This window comes from Diceros bicornis, chromosome 34, assembly GCF_020826845.1.
Source record: "Diceros bicornis minor isolate mBicDic1 chromosome 34, mDicBic1.mat.cur, whole genome shotgun sequence".
In the NCBI taxonomy this organism is placed as follows: Eukaryota; Metazoa; Chordata; class Mammalia; order Perissodactyla; family Rhinocerotidae; genus Diceros; species Diceros bicornis.
The window spans coordinates 35,417,565-35,440,868 of NC_080773.1; the positions used below are offsets into that span (position 1 = coordinate 35,417,565).

The 23,304-nt window shown below is 44.2% G+C and overlaps 2 long non-coding RNA genes across 2 annotated transcripts in view; both read left to right on the plus strand.

Annotated features, from left to right (window-relative positions):
• The first annotated feature begins 6,237 nt into the window (after positions 1 to 6,237).
• Positions 6,238 to 11,406, plus strand: LOC131397493 (uncharacterized). Its single transcript, XR_009216772.1, has 4 exons — positions 6,238 to 6,700; positions 7,547 to 7,673; positions 8,659 to 8,774; positions 9,437 to 11,406. It is a non-coding gene; the product is annotated as an uncharacterized LOC131397493 (long non-coding RNA).
• A 2,995-nt stretch (positions 11,407 to 14,401) lies between these two features.
• LOC131397500 (uncharacterized) overlaps positions 14,402 to 23,304 on the plus strand; it is a 46,336-nt gene continuing 37,433 nt past the window's right edge. Inside the window, exon 1 of the long non-coding RNA XR_009216775.1 lies at positions 14,402 to 17,977. This is a non-coding gene — a long non-coding RNA (uncharacterized LOC131397500). The remainder of the gene's footprint in view (positions 17,978 to 23,304) is intronic.

Consider the following 23,304-nt stretch of genomic DNA (forward strand, 5'->3'; position numbering starts at 1 on the left):
ATTCATTCTTGTTGTTCCTTGTTTCTTCCATTTCTAGCCAAGTACTATTTTGTTTTCTGGATATGCTACAATTTCTTCATCCATTAACCAGTTTATGGACAACTTGTCCAAGTTTTTGGCTATTCTGAATAAAACTGCCATGAATATTCACAACAGGTATTTAGATGGAGACATTTTAGCTTGTGTAAATATTTAGGAGGAGAACTGCTGTGTCGTGTGGTATGTGCATGTTTACCTATAGAGAAAACTGCCAAATTGTTTTCCAAAATGGCAGGACCAATTGGCATTCTCCCCTACAATGCAGGGGAGTTCCAGTTGTTCTGCATCCTCATCGGCACTTGATATTGTTAGTGTTTTTAATGTTAGCAATGCTAGCAGGTATGTAGTTATCTTACTGTAGTTTTAAATGGCATTGCTGGAAGGACTGATGATACTGAGCATCTTTTCATATGTTTGTTAATCATATATCTTTAGTTATTTATCCAAATCCTTTGTTTGTTTCTTAACATTGAATTGTAAGATTTTATTTTCTTCTTTTTTAATATTCTGGATGCTAATTCTTTATCAGACATCTATTTTGCAAAATAGTTTTTCTCAGTCATTGGCTTGTCTTTTTATTTTCTTAGCTGTCTTTTGAAGAGTAGATGTTTTTAATCCTGATGTAATCCAAAATTTATTTTTTCTTTTATGTGTTCTTTTTGTATACTATCTAACTAATTAGAGATTGTCCAACCCGAGATTGCAAAGCTTTGACTTATGCTTTCTTCTAGGCATTTTACGGTTTTAGTTCTTATGTGGTGGTCTAAGACCCATTGTGAGTTAGTGTTTATATATGGTCTGAGGTAAGGATTTTATATTATTTTTCAACATACTGTATTTTATAACCAAGCACCTCACTTCGGGGGCATACCCATTAGAAATGAAATGTATTTTGTTACACCAAAATACATACACACAAAGGTTTATAACAATTTTGTAATAATCAAGAACTGGAAATAATTCAAAGGATAGTCGTCTATAAGATACTTACATAAACTGTGAAACAGTCATTAAATGGAAGAACACAGAGATTAAAACTGCTGCTTTCATGCAACAAAATGGATTAATTTCATAGAAAAAAGTACTTTGAGTGGCAGTGTATGTTAGACACAAAGTAGTAAATACTGTAGAATTCTACAGATAAGTTCTTAACCTGGAAAACCTACTACATGGTGATAAAGGACACAATATTGGTCACATTTGTGCAGTATCCACTGAGGGGAGGCAGGTAATGTGACTGTGAAGCTATTGGGAACATTCTCTCTGCACGGCTAGAGGTTACTTGGAAAACACGTTTAAGTAGTCTTCAAGCCCCACTCTTAAGATTTGTCCACTTAACCTCATTGAATTATACATGTAAGAAAAAAGAAAAAAAAGATTAATAAATTAATACTAGTGCACCCCCATTAAAAAATGGACATAGATGTCTTTGTGTGCCCTTTGTGAGCCTCCAGAGTGCAGAGTCCATCCTCCACTCTTACTTTTCTGCAAGTAGAAAAAGTTTGACACCTTAAGTGTGTATCACGAAGAGTAGGTGTTATATTTTTGTCTAATTTTGAAATGTGAATGGAATAATGCTTTACAGTTGCTTTTTTGTATTACCTGGATATATTATCCCGTTATTTTTAAAGATTTTTTGAGATGAATGTATACCTGTCTATCATCCTTTACTTAAAATATGTATGTTAAATGGTATTCCTTTTACTAATATTCCTTTTAATGGAATTTATTAATTGCATCTCATGAGAGTATGTAGAGATGTCATTATTTTGGGGAGGTTGAAAAGCAAAGCTTCAAGTTGAATGTCCTTTAATAATTTTAAAACAACAGAATTATGCTTTGAATAATAGAGCTTGAGCACTTTAAAGGACCATAGAGATGCCCTCACTGTAATGATGAAAAAATGGAGGTGCAGAGAAGTCAGGTGATGAGCCCAAGCCCATACTCTTTTTTTTTTTTTTTTTTTGTGAGGAGATCAGCCCTGTGCTAACATCTGCCAATCCTCCTCTTTTTTTGCTGAGGAAGACTGGCCCTGGGCTAACATCCGTGCCCATCTTCCTCCACTTCATATGGGAGGCCACCACAGCATAGCTTGCCAAGCAGTGCGTCGGTGCACGCCCGGGGTTCCAAACCGGTGAACCCCGGGCCGCCACAGGGGAGCGCGCGCACTTAATGGCTTGCACCACTGGGCTGGCCCCCTCTTTTTTTTTCTTTCTTTCTTTCTTTCTTTCTCTTTTTTTTGAGGAAAATTGGCCCTGCGCTAACATGTGTTGTCAATCCTTCTCTTTTTCTTTTTTTTCCCCTCCCCAAAGCCCTAGTACATAGTTGTATATCATAGTTGTAGAGTTATTGCTCTTCTACATGGGATGCCGCCTCAGGATGGTTTGATGAGCAGTGAGTAGGTCCACGCCTGTGATCTGAACCTGCGAACCCCAGGCCACCGAAGCAGAACGCTCGAACTTAACCACTGCGCCACCTGGCAAGCCCTCCAAGCCCATACTCTTAAGGGCAGACCCCATCTGTGTCTCCTAACCTGTCGGAATACTGTCCATTAGACTCGCTATAAAGGCCTATCAAATCGGCACTGGGGCTGTCATCATTCTCAAAGAACATATTCTCTGGGTTTGATTATCTTTGCTTCTCTCATGCATTGGTCGTTTAGTACTTTGTAATTTAATTTCCAAGCACATCTTTACATTTTTTAGGTATCTTCTGTTACTGATCTCTATCCTCTGTTTTATTTCATTCTATGCAAGTTAAAGAGATATTTTTATGGTCCCATGTATTGTCAGTTTTATACATAGTCCGTTTGTGCTAAAAAGCAAACATCCTGCATCAAACACTTGTATATGTATCTGTCAGGCCAGATTTGTGCATCTTGCTGTGTGAATCTAATAGAACCTTAGCAATGTTATTCCTGCCTTTTAAAAATCAATTACTGAGATAACATATTAAAATACCCCAGTTTGTTTATAGATTTAACTCTTTATTCTTATAATAAAATTGTTTTATATAATTTGAAATGACGTTAAAAATTGTATACAAATTTTAAAGTATGTCTTCCTGCTGATGTTTCCTTCCTTATATCTGTTTTTCAGATACAAATACACATTTTTGTGTGTTTTTATTTAATAATTATAAGGTATATATTTTCCAAACTTTTATTTCATCTATTTCTATAACACTGTATCTTAGAAATGAGACTTACAAACTGAATATTGCTGGATATTTTTCAACTCACCAAAACCTTCTGATGACTAATTCAAACTTTTACTCCATGCTCATTTAGTGTGATAGCTGGTATATTTGGGTTAAAATGCTTCTTCCTATTTTGTGCTTATTTTTGCTTCAGTTCTGTTTCTTGTACTTTCTCTTAAAGATTTATATAGATTATTTACATTCTAAACTTTGCTTTTAGTTGGGAATGTATATACTTCTATTTTATTGATGTTTAAGCTAAAAATAACATGTCTTTCACATAACAAAATATAGAATTAATACCTTCACTCTCCTCTTGCACAAGATAAGGGGTATTATTGAGGATTGCGTGGTAATTCTCTTGTTCTGCTCAACAAGGAGATGCTGTTCCTGTTTTATACAGGTAATGAATAACTATTAATCCACAGATGCATCCTTCTCTTGGATCTTCATTCCTTCTGTCGCTGCAGACCGGTCACCTGGGATCACTTTCCTCTGGTCTTAAATGAAAACTTTAGGATTCATTGTGTGTGGTTTAGTTTTCTAGTACATTTCTCCTTTTTGGGCCTTGTATAGTCGTCTTTCATGCTCTTTCTTGAAAAATGCTCTTGTTGAGTATAGAAATCTATGTTGTCAGTTATTTCTCCGGCACCTTTAGTATGTCCTTCTGCTATGTCCCTGACCCACTATATATTGTGTGTGAGTAGAGATGATGTATTTTGTGTTGAGTTTCCTGGTGTTAAGGAACAGTGTTTGAACCTAATGCAAAGGACAATACATCCCAGAATTGTAACAGTGAGATGGGCTCAGTGATTAGATGGGGTTTTGTGTTGTTGGAATAATAAAAGAGTGGCAGTGTAGAATGCATAGGAGAAACAATAAAATATATAGTGACCAAACTGATAGATGGTGACATAAAATGGCTGGATGCTTACCAATCCCATTTTCTCTTTCTGGGCACCTGAGATGACAGCATGTCCCAGCTTGCCTTACACTTAAAGTTTGGGACTATGTGAGTTGTGGCCAACTGAATATACACAGACGTGATTGTGAAATTGTGTCTTGTTAGTGCATTTGTGCACCATTTTGGGGATGGCCCCAGTGGTTCTAGATTTCACACCTCCCCATGATTTAGTGCTCCCTGGGGGCTGCATGTTCAGGTGATGGGCTGATGGTGATGGTGTTTTGATGAGAATGGGACCTGATGACCTGAAGCCTCTGAGCTTCAAGCTGGGCCATCTCATGATCATATATTTGTACGTGGGTCTCTCTGCCCTGAGGGTCAGAAAGGGAGGACAGGAGGAGGAGAGAGAGGTCCCGGTTAATGTGAACTAGATGATGTCATCTTATGTCACAAACTTTAAATCATGTCGTCTCTACTCTCCAATCAGGCCTGAGGGCAGTTAGTCCTTATGTTCCCAAGATCTGAATCGTGTGGCCTGTAATAATGCATTTCTTGGGCAAGATGCCTACCTGTAGTTTAAGAAAACCTCCTGCTGTGGGGGCCGGCCTGGTGGCGGAGGGTACCACAGCGGTTAAGTGTTCGCGCTCGCTGCAGCGGCCCGGGTTCCCAGGTTGGGATCCCGGGCTCCACCCACGCACCACTTGTTAAGCCATGGTGTGGCTGCGTCCCATATAAAAGTAGAGGAAGATGGGCAGGGATGTTAGCCCAGGGCCAATCTTCCTCGGCACAAAAGGAGCATTGGCATCGGATGTTAGCTCAGGGGTAGTCCTCACACACACAAAAATAAAATAAAAAGAAAACCTCCTGCTGCCCTGTTTAAGAAATAACTGAATAAGCCAAATGTGCATACAAATTGGTGCTTTTATGTAAAACATTTAAATAATACAAGGAGTCGTATTTTTTTTTTTTTTTTTTTTTTTTTGTGAGGAGACCAGGCCTGTGCTAACATCCGCCAATCCTCCTCTTTTTGTGCTGAGGAAAACTGGCCCTGGGCTAACATCCGTGTCGATCTTCCTCCACTTTATATGGGAGGCCGACACAGCATGGCCTGACAAGCAGCGGGTCAGTGCGCACCCGGGATCCGAAGCAGCAAACCCTGGGCTGCCACAGCGGACCGCGGGCACTTAACCGCTGGCGCCACCAGGCCGGCCTCAGGAGTCATTTTGGCTGGCCTCAGGAGTCAATTTTTTTTTTAATTTAATTTTATTTATTTATTTTTTCCCCCAAAGCCCCAGTAGATAGTTGTATATCATAGCTGCACGTTCTTCTAGTTGCTGTATGTGGGACGCAGCCTCAGCGTGGCCGGAGAAGCTGTGCGTCAGTGCGCGGCCGGGGGTATCTGAACCGGGGCAGCCAGCAGTGGAGCGAGCCGCTAAGCCACGGGGTCGGCCCAGGAGTCATATAATGCCAAGGATCCTGCAAAGAGGCATCCACGACTTAGCCTCCCACAGCAGTGTACTGAAGGCATTGTGACGTTAATGCTAATGACAGTGATAATAATAGCTCTTATTTCTTGAGCACTAACTATATGATAGGCACTTTTCATGTGAATTCCCATGAGGGACTTAGTATTTCCCATTCTAGTCACAGTAGAGCCGTGGTTCTCAAACTTGAGTGAGCCGCAGGAGGATTCCTTAAAGCAGAGTGCTGAGCCCCGTCCGCAGTTTCTGATTCGCTAGGTCTGAGTGGGCAGAGAGAGTATTTCTAACAGGTTCCCAGGTCCGGCGGATGCACGCTTCCTGGGGGCGGGGCCTTGCCCCCACGCCCACGGAAATGCAGGCACTTTTCTTTACGAGAAGCGAAGCCCCGCCCCTGTGCTCCGAAGCCTGGAGGAGCGTCATTTCCCAGTCTGTTCTAACGGAGCCGCTCGGCCGTTGCCGTGGAGAAGGGAAGAGGCACAGGCGCGTGGGCACAGGCGGGCTAAACTACATTACCCAGGAGGGATGCTCCGCGCTTCCGGCCGAGCGAGTGGCCAATGACGGCCCGGGAGGGGCGTTTCCTGCGGCGTCGGGACGGGACTTCCGGCCTCGCTGAACGAGGACATCCTTCCGTGAGCGGTGGCTGGCTGGCCCGCGACCACGTGGACTGGGCGCCGCGTGGGGGCCGCTTCTGTGCGGCCGAGCGGGGAGGGAGAGTGACGTGGCCCGGGCCACCTCCGCGCCTAGTGGGAGCCGTGACGCCCCGGCCCCCACTCCTTCTCCCTGGGACTGTGCCCCCGGCTGTGGGACAAGCCCCCTCGCGCCTCGTGTCTGCCGGGCGCCGCCGGGACCGCGCGTTCTCCGGGGCCTCCGCGCCCGCGCTCCGGCCCTGGAGGCGGCGGCCTGTGAGCATTCAGTACCGTTTTATAGCGGAGCTCCGAGCGCGACACGCAGCCGGAGGCGACCCCGCCCAGGCTGAGCCCTCGGGACGCGCCCTGGTCGCCTGCCTCTCAGGGCCCCGCTCAGCCCTCTGGGTCCCGTGGCGGTGGCAGAGGCGGCAGCACCGATGAATCCGGCGCAGGTGAGCAGAGGGTCACCCAGGGCAAAGCCCTCTCACACCCTCATGGTCACCGCTCCTCGTTACAGCTGATGGTGGTGCCCTGGGACTCTACCTTTCCTTCTCCGGGTTCTTGGTCGTGCAGTCCCTGGAGGGAGTCATCCAGGGTCCAGAGTCCAGGCCAAGGATTATATGGATGGGTTCCCGTTACGGGCAGCCAATGGAATAACGTTCAGAAGGGTGTCCCAGTCACCGGAACAGGCATGTGCAAATACTTGGGGGTGAGACTGAGTTGGGAGTGGCCAGGGTCTCCATTGTGTCCTATGGGAACAGAGAGCAGCGGGGCGGAAGTCAGGCCTGCATGGCAGCCCGAAGAGCTAGGCATCCCTTATGCAAGTTTGGAGCCGAGGAGGGAAGTGATTTAACACAGATTTCATTCAGCAGCTTCCCTCTGCGTGCAGAGTGGAGACTGGAAGTGAAGGAGGCAGGGAGGGCAGGGAGACCAGGGAGGAGTGTCAACTAACCTTAAGGCCCTAGTACTGGGGACTTAGAGAAGGCTGAGCCCAAGTTCAGTTGTGTCTGGGAGGCATGGTCTGGATGACAGGAGGAGAACTGGCTGGCAGGAGTGGGTGGTGCCCTCATGCCTGGCCCAGAGCTTACGTAGTATCTGACACCTGCCTGGTTCTGCTGTGGGCTGGACACGGTGATCAGAGACACATGAAGTGAGAGCAGGCACAAGTGGTGCCCAGTCTGGTATCTCCTGTGAGTCGGGAGGCTGGGGGGTGAAAGGGACCAGGGAGTGGGTATGTGAGAAGCTTGACCTGTGTGGAGAGATGCTGCCTGTGGGCTCAACTGTCCCCATCGCGGTAGGGCTGTGTGACCTTCGAGGATGTGTTCGTGTACTTCTCCCGGGAGGAGTGGGAGCTCCTTGAGGAGGCTCAGCGACTCCTGTACCGTGATGTGATGCTGGAGAACTTTGCGCTTGTGTCCTCACTGGGTAAGTCTCTGTATTAGTCATCTATTGCTACGTGGCAAATTACTCCAAAACTTAGTGAGTTGAAAAGACAAATGTTTATTATCTCACAGTTTCTGTGGGTCAGGAATCAGGCATATCCTACTTGGGTACCTCTAGCCAAAAGTCTCTCATGACCTTGTTGTCAAGATGTCCAGGGCTGCTATCTCATCTGAAGGCTCAGCTGGAGGTGACTCTCCTTTCAAGGACATGCACATGAGCAGGAGGCTGTTGGATTTCCTTGCTGGCTGTTGGCCAGAGCCCTCCCTCAGTTGCTTGCCATGTTGTCTTCTCCATAAGCAGTTCACAACAAGGGGGCTGATTTCCATGATCATGAGCAAGAGACAGCATCCAAGAGAGAAGCTGGTATTTTTAGAAGGTCTTCTCAGAAGTGGCACCCCATCATTTTTGCCATATTCTATTCACTAGAAGAGCTTTGAGGTCCAGCCCACACGCAGCTGGAGGGACTTAACAAGGGCATGGATCCCAGGGGGTAGGTATGATTCCTAGTTTCCTGGGCTGGGTTTTGTTCTTCTCCTTTTTCCCAAGGGGCAGCTCTCTCTGTCTCACAGTTCTGTGATGACACAGCTCCTTTTTGGTTCCCTGGAGTAGGTGCTTTGGGTACCAGGGCTGGGGAGTGTGCATCACCTCCTCCTCTCCCAGAGCAACCCCAACCTCTATGCCCCAAAGCTTTGAAATGAAGGATTTGGGGGTCAGGAGGCTGCCTAACAGATCCCAGCTGGCCTGGCCACTCTGCCCAGGTTCTGCCCCCTTCCTCTAATTGGCATTTCCTGGTGCCTGAAGGTTCCAGGAATTGCCAGCACTGACGTGGTCACTTCTTGTGGAGAACACTGAGCTGTTCCTGCAAGACCCTCTTCAAGATTCTTTTTTTAATATTTTATTTTCTTCTCTGTGGAGAGAGTCTCCCTGGGTCACTGCTGGCCACTCAGCAGCTCTTCTTTCCTCGTAGGACTTGCGGTTTCCAGATCTCATGTAGTTACCCACATGGGACCAGAGGGGAGCCCAGGGTGGCTGAGAAGGTAGACACAGGCTCAGCCACAGCAAAGAAGACCTGGAGGAGGCCTGGTAAGTGGAAGCTGTGGGAAAGGTGACATTGGGGATGGCTTCACGTGACACCAGCAACCTGAGCGCTGTCTACTAGTGTTTTGGGGCCAACCCCAGGGGCTAATGTCATCCTACTTGTCCTTCTCTATTTTTAATGCCTTGCTCACTTGTCATTTCTACTCTGACCTCAGGTGCCTGTTAGTCCTCCACTCTTCTACTCTCCACAGCTTAGCTGTTCTTCTCTGGGCCCTCCATGCAGCACCCTCTAGCATTGGCTTTCATTTAATGTGTCACAAGACATGCATGTGTCATTAAATTTTCCATGAACACTAAGTTTTCCATTCCAGCCAGGTTTTTCTGGCCCTGGACAGACTCTTTTGCACAGCACTCACCTGTGACAAGGAACCAAGGCCTTGCTGGGAAACTCTTGGCGGAGGAGTGACTTGGAGACCATGCCTCTCCTTATGCTGTACTCTGTCCTTGTCCCATCTGCTCTGTCTCCTCCATTCTGTGACCTTTAGAGGCCCACAGTACACAGCAGCTCTTCCTCATGCTGATTCTGGCTCCCGTGTTCTGCCAACAACCCACGGACTAATTCCTGGTCATAGCAGACACACATTGGTTATGGGATGCCACTTCCCAGCAATTAAACATGCACTTTACTGGCATTTATCTTCCTTCAGGTTTTTGGCATGGAGTGGAAGATGAGGATGCACCTTGTGAGCAGGGCTTTTCTGTAGGCGTGTCACAGATGAGAACTCCCAGGAGGGGTCCTTCCAGCCAAATGGCTCACCCCTGTGACACGTGTAGCCCAGTCTTGAGAGACATTTTTGTACCTGGCTGAACACCAGGGAACGCCATGTGGGCAGCACCCATACACCACCATGTGAAGCATTTGGAACCACTTCTGGTTCAGTGTAAACCTTGACCAGATGCATAAGCAGCAGAGTTGAGAGTAATTCCTCAGAAGGGAGAAGGGCCAGGCCTCATTGGTGAAGAGCTGCAGATCCCACGTGTGAGAGGCCTTCACTCACAGGGAGGATCCCAAGAACTTCTTGGTCAGCTCTGGACTTGTCCAGCACCAGGCTCCTCACAGTGGGGAGAAGCCACACAGAGCCCTGAGTGTTGGGAGGCGTTTCTGTGCTGGCGTGACTAACAGGCCCATTTGTGTAGTGGATTCATTATGCAAGAAAGTACCACCTGAGGCCATGAAACCTTCCACCTCTTGTCAGAAGGAGCCTTGTCAGAAGGAGCCTTGCTCCAGGGTCAGTTGCCTTGGAGTCTCAAGGGACTCCTGGTTGGGATGAGCTGGTGAACAAGGAGGGCCAAATGCAGGAAGGGCGAGAGACTCCCCCAAGGAGAGTCTCCCCAGGAGGACGAGCTCTGAACTCTGTGGTGTGGGGACAGATGATAATCCCCACTCGAGAGTTTCACAGGAGCGAGGCTCCAGGAGATGCTTTTCATGAACAGAACTCACCTGGACCAGGTAAAGCTTCTGTGGTCCATGCAGGGAAGGATCTCCACAAGTGGAAGGAATGCGGGAAAGGGTCGAACAAACGTTGGCCTGTTGTTCGACATCAGCAGACCATGCTGACGTGAAGCCCTGTGATGGCAGTGCACACGAGAAAGGCTTTGTCACATGGGTGGACCTCAGTCAACACATGAGGATTTACACTTGTCGAAGCCATGTGAGTGCTTCCTGGGTGGGAAGGCCTTCAACTGCAGGTCAGACCTCATGCAGCACCAGCACCAGCAGATTCACACTGGGGAGAAGCCTTGTGAATGCAAAGAATGTGGGAAAGTCTCTTGTGACAGCTCTGCTTTTGTCCAAAATAATATTTCCCACTCTAGAGAAAGTCTCTTTGCATGCAAAACACATGGGTGAACCTTTTTTGACAGCTGTTTTTTTCACTCATCACATGAGGGTTCTCACAGGAGAGAAGCCCTGAGTGCAGCAAATGTGGAAAGGCTTTCATTCACCCTTTCATTTTTTTTTTTTTTTTGGTGAGGAATGGTAGCTCAGAGCTAACACCTCTTGCTAATCCTCCTCTTTTTTGCTGAGGAAGACTGGCCCCGAGCTAACATCTGTGCACATCTTCCTCTACTTTATGTGGGATGCCTGCCATAACATGCCTTGGTAAGCAGTGCATAGGTCTGCGCCCAGGATCCGAACCTGTGAACCCTGGGCTGCCAGAAATGGAGAGCAGGAACTTGACCACTACACCACCAGATCTGCCCCCACCTTTTCATTTTTTTCCGGCATAGTAGGATCCACACTGGAGAAGAACCTTCTGAGTGTAAAGAATATCAGAGAGCATTTGTGACTGCTCTTCCCTAACTCCTCAACACCCGAGGAGTCACACTGGGAAGAAACCCTGCAAATATAGTGAATGGGCAGGCCCTCAGCCTTCGTTCATCCCTCACTCGGCCTCGGAGTCTTCATACTTCATACTCGGAGTCTCTTACACTTTGTAGTGAATGTAGGCTACATGAGAAAGCCTTTTGCAAGTGGGTTTATGTCAGTCAACATCCGAGAACTCATACTGGGGAAAGACCTTTTGAATGTAACTCCTGAGGAAAATCTTTTGGCCGTAGGAAATGTCTTACTAGGCACCTGAGAAATTATACCAAAGAGAAACCCCATAAGTGTCATCGCAAATCATCACTTATTGTCATCTAAAGTCATCCTGGAAATTGACTCAGCCTAGGACCTTACTCTACATCCAAAAATTCATACAGGAGAGAGAACCAGTGGCTATTGTGCAATTACAAAACCTTCAGCTAAGCTCTACCCTTAGTATGCATTGTAAAGCAATCACAGGAATAGTAAAGCAAAGAGGCATAAGTGGGGAGGAAGAAAAGAAGTAGATGTAACAGAAAAAGAAATGCATTCATGGCGTCTTTCAGGTGTCCCTGACAAACCCATGACAGTTTGTTATCTATTGTTTTTGTTGTTGGGTGGCAGGGGAGGAGCAGTATAGGCCCTTGTCCCCTCTACCTGACTTCATATACACTCTCTGCCACCCTGTGTCAGGAGAGCTGGACACTTGACAGCAGCTCTGCAAATATTTATTGAAATCCTTCTTTGTAATAAAACATTGTCTTGGCCATTGAGGAGCTTAAGTCTTTGTGATACATGTGAAGCCCCGATGTATGAAGCACTTAAAAGAAATTAGAATACTAAAAATATTGTTGCCTAAAATTATTTTATATGTAAGGAGATAAGGACACACAAGAATGGGTACATTTTACTGCACCATTAAGACTGTTTAAGGCTTCAATTTTTATTTTTTTATTTATTCTGTTTTTTTAATTGAGATATAATTGATATATAACATTGTGTAGGTGTAAGGTTTACAAGATTGATTTGATGCATTTATATTGCAGTATGACTGCCATTGTAGCATTAGCCAATACCTCTATTGTGTCACAGAGTTTTCATTTCTTCTAGTGATGGGAACAATTAAGATCTAGTCTCTTAGCAAGTTTAATGTTTGTAATACAGTTTTGTTGTCTGTAATTCCTGTACTATGTATTAGATCTCCAGGACTTATTTACTAGTTGCAAGTATGTATCCTTATACAACCCCTCTCCCATTCCCCCACCACCCAGCCTTTGGTAACCCTTGTTCCACTCTCTGTTTTTTCGAGTCAGTTTTTTGTTTTCTTTTTAGATTCCACATACAAATGAGATCATACAGTATTTGTCTTTCTCTGTCTGACTTATCTAAGTTAGCATAATGTCCTTAAGGTCCATCCATGTTGTCGCAAATGATGGGATTTCCTTTTTTCTCGTGGCTGAATAGTATTCCATTGAGTGTGTGTGTGTATCACATCTCCTTTATCCATTCATTCTTTGATGGACACTTAGGTTGTTTCCATATTTTGGCTGTTGTGAATAATGCTATAATAAACACGAGAGTGCATATATCTTCGAAATCCTGTTTTCATTTCCTTTGGATATCTACACAAAAGTAGGATTTCTGGATCATATGATAGTTATGTTTTTACTTTTTGAAGAACCTTCATACTGTTCTCCAAAGTGGCTAGACCAGTTTACATTCTGACCAACAGTGCACATTTCTACACGTTCTCTTTTCTTCACATTCTTTTTTCTCCAGATCCTCACCAACACTTGTTATCTCTTGTCTTTTTGATGATAGCAGTTCTGACAGATGTGAGGTGATAGCTCATTGTGGTTTTGATTTGTATTACCCTGATGATTAGTGGTATCAAGCACCTTTTCATGTACATGTTGGCCATGGGTACATCTTTGGAAAAATGTCTATTTAGTTCCTCTGCCCATTTTTTAATTGGATTTTTTTATAAAGTTGTACAAGTTCTTTATAAATTTTGGATATTAACCCCTTATCTGATACATGGTTTGCAAATATTCTCTCCCCTTCCATAAGTTGCCTTTTTATTTTGTTAATTGTTTCTTTTGCTGTGCAGAAGCTTTTTCATTTGATGTAGTCCCACTTGTTGATTTTTTCTTTTGTTGTTTGTGCTTTTGGTGTCCTATCCAAAAAATCGTTGCCAAGACCAGTGTTATGGAGCTTCTTCCCTGAGTTTTATTCTACGAGTTTTATGGTATCAGGTCTTATGTTTAAGTCTTTGATCCATTTCAAGTTAATTTTTGTGAGTGGTACAAGCTAGGGGCCTATTTCGTTCTGCATGGGGTTATCCAATTTTCCCAGCACCACTTGTTGAAGACACTATCCTCTCCCCATTGGATGTTCTTGGCTCCCTTGTCAAATATTAGTTGACCGGGGATGTGGGGGTTTAATTCTGGGCTCTCTCTTCTGTTCCTTGGTCTATGTGTCTGTTTTTGTGCCAGTACCATACTGGTTGCATCACTATAGCTTTGTAGTACAGTTTGAAATCAGGAAGTGTGATGCCTCTAGTTTTGTTCTTTCTCATGATTGCTTTGGCTGTGGGGAGTCTTTTGTTGTTCCACACAAATTTTAGGACTGTTTTCTTCATTCCTGTGAAAAACGCCGTTGGAATTTTGATAGGGATTTTGTTGAATCTCTAGATGGCCTTGGGCAGTGTGGACATATTTACGCTATTAGTTCTTCCAATCCGTGAACATGGGATATCTTTCCATTTGTTTGTGTCTTCGATTTCTTTCAACAAAGTCTTACAGTTTTCATTGTACAGATCTTTCACTTTGGTTAAATTTATTCCTAGGTCTTTTATTGTTTTTGATGCTATTTTGAATGGGATAGTTTTCTTTGTTTCTTTTTCAGATGTGTCATTGTTACTGTATAGAAATGCAACATTTGTGTGTATTGATTTTATATCCTTTAACTTTACTGAAGCCATTGATTAGATCCAAGAGTTTCTTTAGTTTAGTCTTTGGGATTTTCAGTATATCAGATCATATCTGAAAATAATGACAATTTTTTCTTTCCAATTTAGATGCCTTTTATTTCTTTGTCTTGCATGATTGCTCTAGCTAGGACTTCCAGTACTATGTCAGATAAGAGTGGTGTGAGAACACTTCAATTAGAAAGAAATAACCAAGTCCTTTCTTTGTGTCATTTTATTTATTTATTTATTTTTTGTGAGGAAGATCAGCCCTGTGCTAACATCTGCCAATACTCCTCTTTTTTTTTTTTGTTTTGCTGGGGAAGACTAGCCCTGGGCTAACATCCGTGCCCATCTTCCTCCACTTTATATGGGACGCTGCCACAGCGTGGCTTGCCAAGTGGTGCGTCAGTGCACGCCTGGGATCCAAACCGGCGAACCCCAGGCCACCGCAGCAGAGCACGTGCACTCAACCGCTTGTGCCACTGGGCTGGCCCTTTGTGTCATTTTAAACATCCAGCATGCTCACTTTTCCTTAATCCCGAACAACATATTTGTTCTTCCTATATTTTCTCTGAGACACAATGGTGATCATGTAGCTACACAGTCTTCCCAGATGAGTCCTAATTCTTTCCTCTGACTGGATTTTTCACTTTTCCTGGTCTTCTCTTGAGAGTCTTCTCCAAGTCCACCTCAGAAGTCTTCTATGGGTTGAATTAGGGCTCATACAAACAGTAAAACACACATTCAAGTTAAATTCATGATGAACTCCAAAAAAACAAATGTGGATAAGGAATCTCATGGTTCACTCTTATGAGAATATGTCAAGTGTTGCTATAAAGACAAGTGATTGAGACTCACCAGGAGGAGAAGATGATGTGGAGGTGTAGCTCCATGTGGTTTTCATGTTTACCCCCATGGCCTTATTTCCAAATAAATAAACATGAGGCGCTTTGGAATATCTCCTTTGGGATTGTCTTGGAGGCGAAATGTCGAACTACATGGGATGATCATTGTTACCTCACGTTACAATATACATTGGGCATTTTTAGCATAAAAATCATCAGATCCTCCCTTTGAGCCCTCCTCAGCCTTGTAAATGAGTGCAGGTGTAGTTTGGCATCGCTGTTGTGGACTGGTGCTTTACCACATTTCATTATCATGCGTGCACTTCTCAATGAGTCAGTAGTCACAATACTCATAATTTTTTAATGACAGCACAGGTACTTTTCTATTCGGGAAAGAGAGTTGCCTCTCAAGGGCCCCTCCTTCCTCTGTCCTCTCTCAGGAGGGCTTGTTTGTGCAGTGGTTGTGGCGGTACCTGTAAGCAAGCTCCTAGGTCTGTAAGGGTCGTAAAAACCCTCTCCTGCAGAGGACATTTCTCTCCACGCTTGGGAGCTCGTCAGTATAACGCAGCACATTGATACTTGGGTGTGCATTTGTCCCTAGCTGTTGTGACATGCCATCCAGATGATAGACTGGTCTTTGTTCCCACATCTCCCATTTCTCACCATCTGCTCTTCACTTCTGTGTTCAATCAGAGGGGCCAGCTATGACCTTGCTGCTGTTTGGGCAAGAGGGATGAGACCCTGTCCTTCATCCCATGGCACACCATGGGAAATTGAGACACGTGGGTGACTGAAATGTGGGCTCTTGAGCTCCCTGCCCTTGAGCTCCTCTCATGTGGAGAACACATTAAATGAAGCATGTGCAATAAAGTAACTGTCGCTTTGACAGCCATGTGTCTGGGGAACTCACAAGCACAAACAATAGAAAGATCAAAATGTGGGGATGGAAGGGCAGGTGTGGAGGGGGCAGAGTGACCTAGTGGCTAAGAGCTTGGAGTTGGGATTGATTGGGATTCCAGCCCATGTGCACTGGGCCATCTGCAGCCACATGACCATGGTCACGTCACTTCTCCCTGGAGTTCAGTGTCCTTGTGTGTAAAATGGGAAGATGGACATTGAACTAAAGCAGAGAAAGCAGAGCAGACAGAAGCAAGAGGTGATATCATGCAGCCCTCTGAAGGATGCAGGATCCCCAGGCAGGGTCAGAGTTGGAGAAGAACATCTCCAGCAAAGGTAACAGCGTGTGTCAAGAAGCAGAGACTGACGAGAGTGTGGTCTGGTGCAGGCACCAGAGGAATGCTACTATGGCTATAGCGGGGAGAGAGGTGGGCAGTGAGATCGAGCAGGGCAGGGCGAGATGAGAATTAGGTTTTGTGCTCATTCGGTTTGAAAGGTCTACCAGACGTCTAAGAGGAAATTGATATCCAGGTGGATGAGCAACTCTGGAGTTCAGGGGAGAGTTCAGGTCTGCAGGTCTGTGGTGCCAGTGCCCTTTGGCACCAGGAACACCCCTGACAGCGGTAGTGGAACAGCAAGGCTTATCAATGCACTGCGTACCATGTGGGGTACCGCACACCATGAGAAATGCAGGGCGCTCAGTAAGAGGATGTTAGGACTCTGTACCGGTGTTCAGTGTTTTGGAGAAAGGTTTAAAGGAATTGCAGCTTTGGTCTGAATTGGATGGTGTCAGGCAGTAGGGTTGATTCTGTGATCAGAAATCCCGAAATGTGTTATCTACAAGGCACGTGAAGGAAGCAGGCCTAATGCAGCAGCTGGTAGAAGACGTAGCCCTCACTCACGTTACCCCAGAGAGGGGGCTATCTCGTCATTTCTCTTGTTTGACCAAGTTCTTGTTTTGTTCTGTGCTCTGATGTGATGATTGGGTGGTCTTTTCTGTCTCATTCTAGAATGGTCACAGAGTGACCTCGACTGAGGTTGGTGTTCTGTGAACTAACATTCAATAGGAGAATCCCAGAGCTTAGAGGTGAGCACCAGAGCAGCTGCTGAGAACCCCATGGCCTGGCCCCCAGGATGCCCTGAGCTCCTCTTTCCCCTTACAATCATAACCCCTCCCCTGGTATATAATTTAAACCTGTAACACAAATAGACAGTAGTCCACACAAGGAGCTCCAGGCAGAGGGAACATCCTGTGCAAAGGTGTGGGTGTGTCAGCGATCCTGGGACATTTGAGAAAGTGAAAGTTCAGTGTGGGGAGATCTGAGGCCAAGGCCTGGGGACTGTGGTGTCCCACATGAGGGGCTGGAAAGAGAAGCCTCCAAGAAGAGGTTAACTCATTTTTTTTTTTTTTGTGAGGAAGATCAGCCCTGAGCTATCATCCATGCCAATCCTCCTCTTTTTTTGCTGAGGAAGACTGGCCCTGAGCTAACATCTATTGCCAATCCTCCTCCTTTTTTTCCCCCCTTTTTCTCCCCAAAGCCCCAGTAGATAGTTATGTCATAGTTGCACATCCTTCTAGTTGCTGTATGTGGGATGCGGCCTCAGCATGGCCTGACAAGCGGTGCCTCGGTGCATGCCTGGGATCCGAACCCGGGCCACCAGTAGTGGACCGCATGCACTTAACTGCTACGCCTCAGGGCCGGCCCCAGGAGGTGAATTCTGAGTGGGGACAAGCTGAGAGCACAGATATCCCAGAAAGTGACCCTGTTCCAGGAGTGCCCAGCTGCTGGCAGAGGCTGAGTGGCATTCAGAGATCCCCTTAGTCAGGGGTGACTGGGCTGGGACACAGCAAGGGACCTGGGTCCCATGCGGGCATGTTGGTCAGGGGCACCCCCAGACATGCCATGGGACATATACAGGCCAGGAGGAGACTCTACAACACCACCACACACAGGACTACACAAAAATGTACCAGCAGATGTTCACACTCACACACACACACGTAGAACACAAAACCCTATGAAGACGCACATGCAGATACTCATCAGGACACAGACACAAGCATAGAGAGGGTCTCTTTATATCACCTGGAGACACATATAACCATGAAGACAGATGGACACAGACATAGAAGGACACCCAGACACCTATGCACAGAAGTCTCACCCATGTCAAGAACAGTGCTCATAGGGACACATGTGGGCCACAGGCAGATGCACCCATTGACACAACCGTGTACATGCAGACACACAGGCACGCCCTAGAGCACACGTGCAGAAGAGTATGGAGACATCCACAGTAAAGCTCCTGGACAGACGAAGGGGCAACACAGGAGAACACCAGGACAATGCAGAGGCAGGGACATTGAGAGTGAGGAGCACATGTACATTCCCCAAGGTAGACACATGTATACAGCCACACTGACAGATACAGATGTACAAATGGTCAGACATGTAGAGATATGGCCATCCAGAGAGAGACACGCACACAAGATCTCACACATACACGGACGATCACGGAAACATTCCCCAATGCAGGTAATCAGATCTGTACCCACAGGGATGTGGTGATAAATGGTTAATGTCTGCTCTTGAGGGAAAAGTGCATATAGATTACGTAAGTTCACTACAAATTTTACTGATATAAAGGATGTGTAGCACACACTTTACAAATGATAATATATACAATGATCTCTATTGTCAGCTCCACATAGCCAATTGATTCTCACAGAATGCTTGCATTAATTTTTGCTTTAACTCTTTTATGTGTCAAGATTTGTACTAAATTCCAACATATTTATATTATTATAACCAAGCAAATCCAATTCTGAGTGTATACTCATTAGAAATAAGGGCATTTTTCCTCCAAATACATATCCATGAAGGTTTATAGCAACTGTATTGAAATAACCAAGAACTTGAAGCAACCCACATAGGCATCCGTGGGAACACGCCTAAATAAATGATGAAATGGTCACAAAATGGAAGAAAACAAGCAATGAAAACTGCTGCTTCATGCAACCCTGGGGATGAATCTCATAGAAAAAGACGAGTGACAGGGATGTGAGTCAGGGACAAAGCAGTACCTACTGTAGAGTTCTGTAGAAAAGTTAAAAACCTTAGGGAGAAAGGACAGAATAATGGTCACCTTCGTGCAGAGCTGTTGGGAATGTTTTGTGACTTTGTATGAGCAGGGTTTATATGAGTGTTGACAGGCACATATTCATCAAGCCGTGCACTTAAGGCTTGTCCAATTTATCTTATTGAAATTACACATATAGAAAAAAGATAAATAAAATACCAACGTGCACCCCACAGAACACAAAGAGCGTAGCAAGATGAGACTTCCTTTATGAACCTCACAGATTGCAAAACCCATTTTATACTTCAGTGGAATCCTCTATCCATAACTTTGTTTTCCTCATTCTCTTTTCTTAATTCATAGTTCGATACCTTATATATGTATCATTAATAATAGATACATTTTTTGCCTGATTTTAAAATTTATATGAATGGAATCAGTGTGCTTTTCTGTACTGTGGTGTGTTTTTTTCCTTTTTTTTAGTAATTTTGAGATGAATGTGTCACTTGCTAATTATCATGCTTTTTAAATTTATAATATATGTATTTAAATCTATTAACGTCTCTATGGAATTTCATTAAACACATCTCTAAAGAATATATGGGGAGCCAGTCCTGGTGGCCTAGAGGTTAAGTTTGACGTGCTCCGCTTCAGCAGCCTGGGTTCGGTTCCCTGGCACAGACCTACCCTGCTTATCTGTCAGTGCCCATGCTGTGGCGGCAGCTCACATACAAAATAGAGGGTGATTGGTAACAGATGTCAACTCAGGGTGACTCTTCCTCAGCCAAAAAAGAGGAAGATTGGCAACAGATGTAAGCTCAGGGTGAATCTTCCTCAGCAAAAAAAAAAAAAAGAATCTATGGGTGTGTCATTATTTGGCAAAAAAAAAAAAATTTACATTTTTTGTCTTTACTTTCGTGATGTGTGGGTTAGATAGTATTTTGTAACTTGATTTCCAAACACATCTTTTTATAGTTTCCACTAAGCTCTGTTGTTGCTTGATGTCTTGATTGCATTCTTTGTCTTATTTCATTCTATTAAATTGAAGATGCTCTTTATCGTCACATATATGGACAGTTCTATCAATATTCAGTTTGTACTAGATATGAACATTCTGTATTGTATGATATGTATCTGTCAGGTCAGATTTATCATTCTTTGTGAATCCATTAGAAGTTTAACAATTTGATATTGGCTGTTGCTACTAATTACTGAGATGACGGATGTAAAAATGCCTGATATATTCACGAATTTATATCCTTATCCTTCTTATTTTGAAATTCTTGGTTTATGTAATTTGAGTCAGTGTTATAAATTACACACACATTTTAGAATAGTATATCTTCTTGCTGATGCTTTCTCTTTAAAAGTTTTTTTCTGATGTAAATACATATTTCACATTTTCACATATTATTTTCAAAATAATTCTAACAAGTATCTTTTCCAAAACCTGTTGGATATATTTCTGTAATGTTATATTTTAGACATGTCTTTTGTTGTTTTTTTGTGTGTGTGTGTGAGGAAGATCACCCCTGAGCTATCATCCATGCCAATCCTCCTCTTTTTGCTGAGGAAGACCGGCCCTGAGCTAACATCTATTGCCAATCCTCCTCCTTTTTTTCCCTCTTTCTCACCAAAGCCCCAGTAGATAGTTGTATGTCATAGTTGCACATCCTTCTAGTTGCTGTATGTGGGACGCCACCTCAGCATGGTCAGACAAGCGATACATCGGTGCGCGCCCGGGATCCGAACCTAGGCCGCCAGTAGCTGAGTGCACGCACTTAACCGCTAAGCCACGGGGCCAGCCCGAAGACGTGTCTCTTGTATCCATACTATTGTTGGATATTTTTAATGTATCAAAAATTACTGATCCAATGTTACCTCATCTGAAAATATTACTCACTGCTAATGTGAGCATTTACTCCATACTCATTTCATGAGGTAGCTGATATATTTGGGTTTCAGTACATCCTCTGTGGGTGGGTGTTTGCTTTTCTTTGCTTCACTAGTTCTGTACACTCCCTTTTTAAAGACTTTCTATCGATTATTTCTTTACATTTCAAATTTTCCTTCTTTAAATTTGTAGAGTATATACTCTAACTCCGTTCATTAGTGTGTAAGCCAAACATGACACCACACTTATTTACACATTAAAGCATAAAGTTATTAGTATCTTTGCTCTACTGCTGGAAAATATATGAGATTTAAACATTAATTTGCTCATCTCAGTTTATGTGCTATTGAGGATATGCATGTGGTAATTCCCTCATTCTGTCTCCAAAAAGGAAATATTAATGTTTTATACAGATAAGGAGTGCTTGTACTAATCCACAAACGCACCCCTCTCACAGATCCTAATTCCTTCTATGGTTGCAGACCATTCACCTGGGATCACTTTCCTCCAACCTTCAACAGAATCATTAAAGTGCTATTTGTGTTGGTTATTTTTTTCCATCAAATTTCTCATTTTTGGGGCCGGCCCCGTGGCTTAGCGGTTAAGTGCGTGCGCTCCGCTACTGGCGGCCTGGGTTCAGATCCGGGCGCGCACCGACGCACTGCTTCTCCAGCCACGCTGAGGCCATGTCCCACATACAGCAACTAGAAGGATGTGCAGCTATGACGTACAACTATCTACTGGGGCTTTGGGGGAAAAATAAATAAATAAAAATTTGAAAAAAAAATTTCTCATTTTTGGTCTCAAATAGTCTTATTTTACACTCTTCAAAGATGCATTTCTTGTGTATGACATTTGTTGGTAGTTATTTCTTCAAGAGTTTCAGTATGTCTTTCTACTGCATCCCTGACACATAACTTGATATTGAGTGTGAGTGGAGATACTGTGTGTGTGTGTGTGTGTGTGTGTAAAAAAATATATATGTATATTGCCTCCTGGGCTTTGAGAAAGAATATTAGGACCTGAGTTGCAGAAGACATCACCCAGAGATCCTAACATTGAGATGCAGTCAGTGAATGGATAGGATTTTGGTTGTCAAATTAACAAGGGTGTAAGAGTGTAGAACGTAGATGGTGAATAATAAAATGGGCATCTGGTGATCATATCGATGGATTGTGCTAGAAACTGGCTAGGTGTTCACCAATACTATTTTCTCCTTCTGGATACCCAAGAGGGCAGGCATGACCCAGGTTCCCTTACATTTAATTTGGTACCATGCAAATGAATTTTGGCCAAGGAAATACAGGCAGGAGTGACTGTGAAATTGTTTTTTCATTGTATTTTCTCATTTGTGCTCCTTCCTGGGGTCGCCTCCTTGGGCCTCAGTGGTTCCAGTTTTCACAACTCCCCAGGAATTATTGCTCCCTTGGGAGCTGCAACTTCACATGATGAGATGATGGTGTCTTGAGGAGGAGGAGGACCAGACCTGGTGACCTTGAGCTACTGGGTATCAGGCTGGGCCATCTCGTAATCATACCTTTGTACCTGGGTCTGCCTGCCCTGAGAGCCAGGGGGGAAGGCAGGAGGCGTTGAGTCTTTGTTCTTGTGAATTAGACATTACTAATATGTAAATAATTACATAGAATTATTACTATGTCATCTTATGAAATAAACCATGATATGAGACCATGTTAACTCCACCGGCCACTTAAACCTAAGGGCAATTAGTCTTAATAGTCCTATCTTTTGAATCATATGGCCTGTAAGAATGTGTCCCTTGGACAACAGACTTAACTGTAATTTAGGAAACTCTCCTGCATGTGATGTTTAAAAGAAATTTAAATAAGCCTAAAGGTATACAGGTGTGCTTTATGCAAAAATATTAACCATTACCTATGATGCTACGCACTGAGTCAGGGAGTGACTTTAGTTTATGTTTTAAAAAAATATTGTGCCAGCCCTGTTGCGTAGTGGTTAAGTTTGTCACGCTCCACTTCAGTGGCCCAGGTTCATGGTTCCGATCCCAGGAGCAGACATACACCACTCAACAGCCATGCTGCGATGGAGATCCACATACAAAAAATAGGTGAAGATTGGCGTAGATGTTAGCTCCGTGCTAATCTCCGTCAAGCAAAAACAGAAGATTGGCAACAGATGTTAGCTTAGGGCAACTCTCCCTCACCGGAAAAAAAAAACAAAAACTGTATATATATATCATCAGCGATTCTGCAAAGAGGGTCTCTGACATCCTCCTATAGCAGTATATGTGAGAACCTTGTGGGGACGAGAATAATAAAAACAATAGCTTGTAAGTGTTTAGCATTAGGCCTTGTGTTAAGCACTTTGCATCTCACTTCGCATGAGATAGGTTGTAGTATTTTCCCATTTTAGTTCTTGCACTTTTGGGGAGGAGGGTGGTCATGACTTTGAAAGAGAGCGCCGATTCTCAAACTTGAGCCAGGGCCCCGTCCCAGCGTTTCTGTGGCAGAAAGTGTAGGGTGGCTCCGAGGACTTGCATTTAA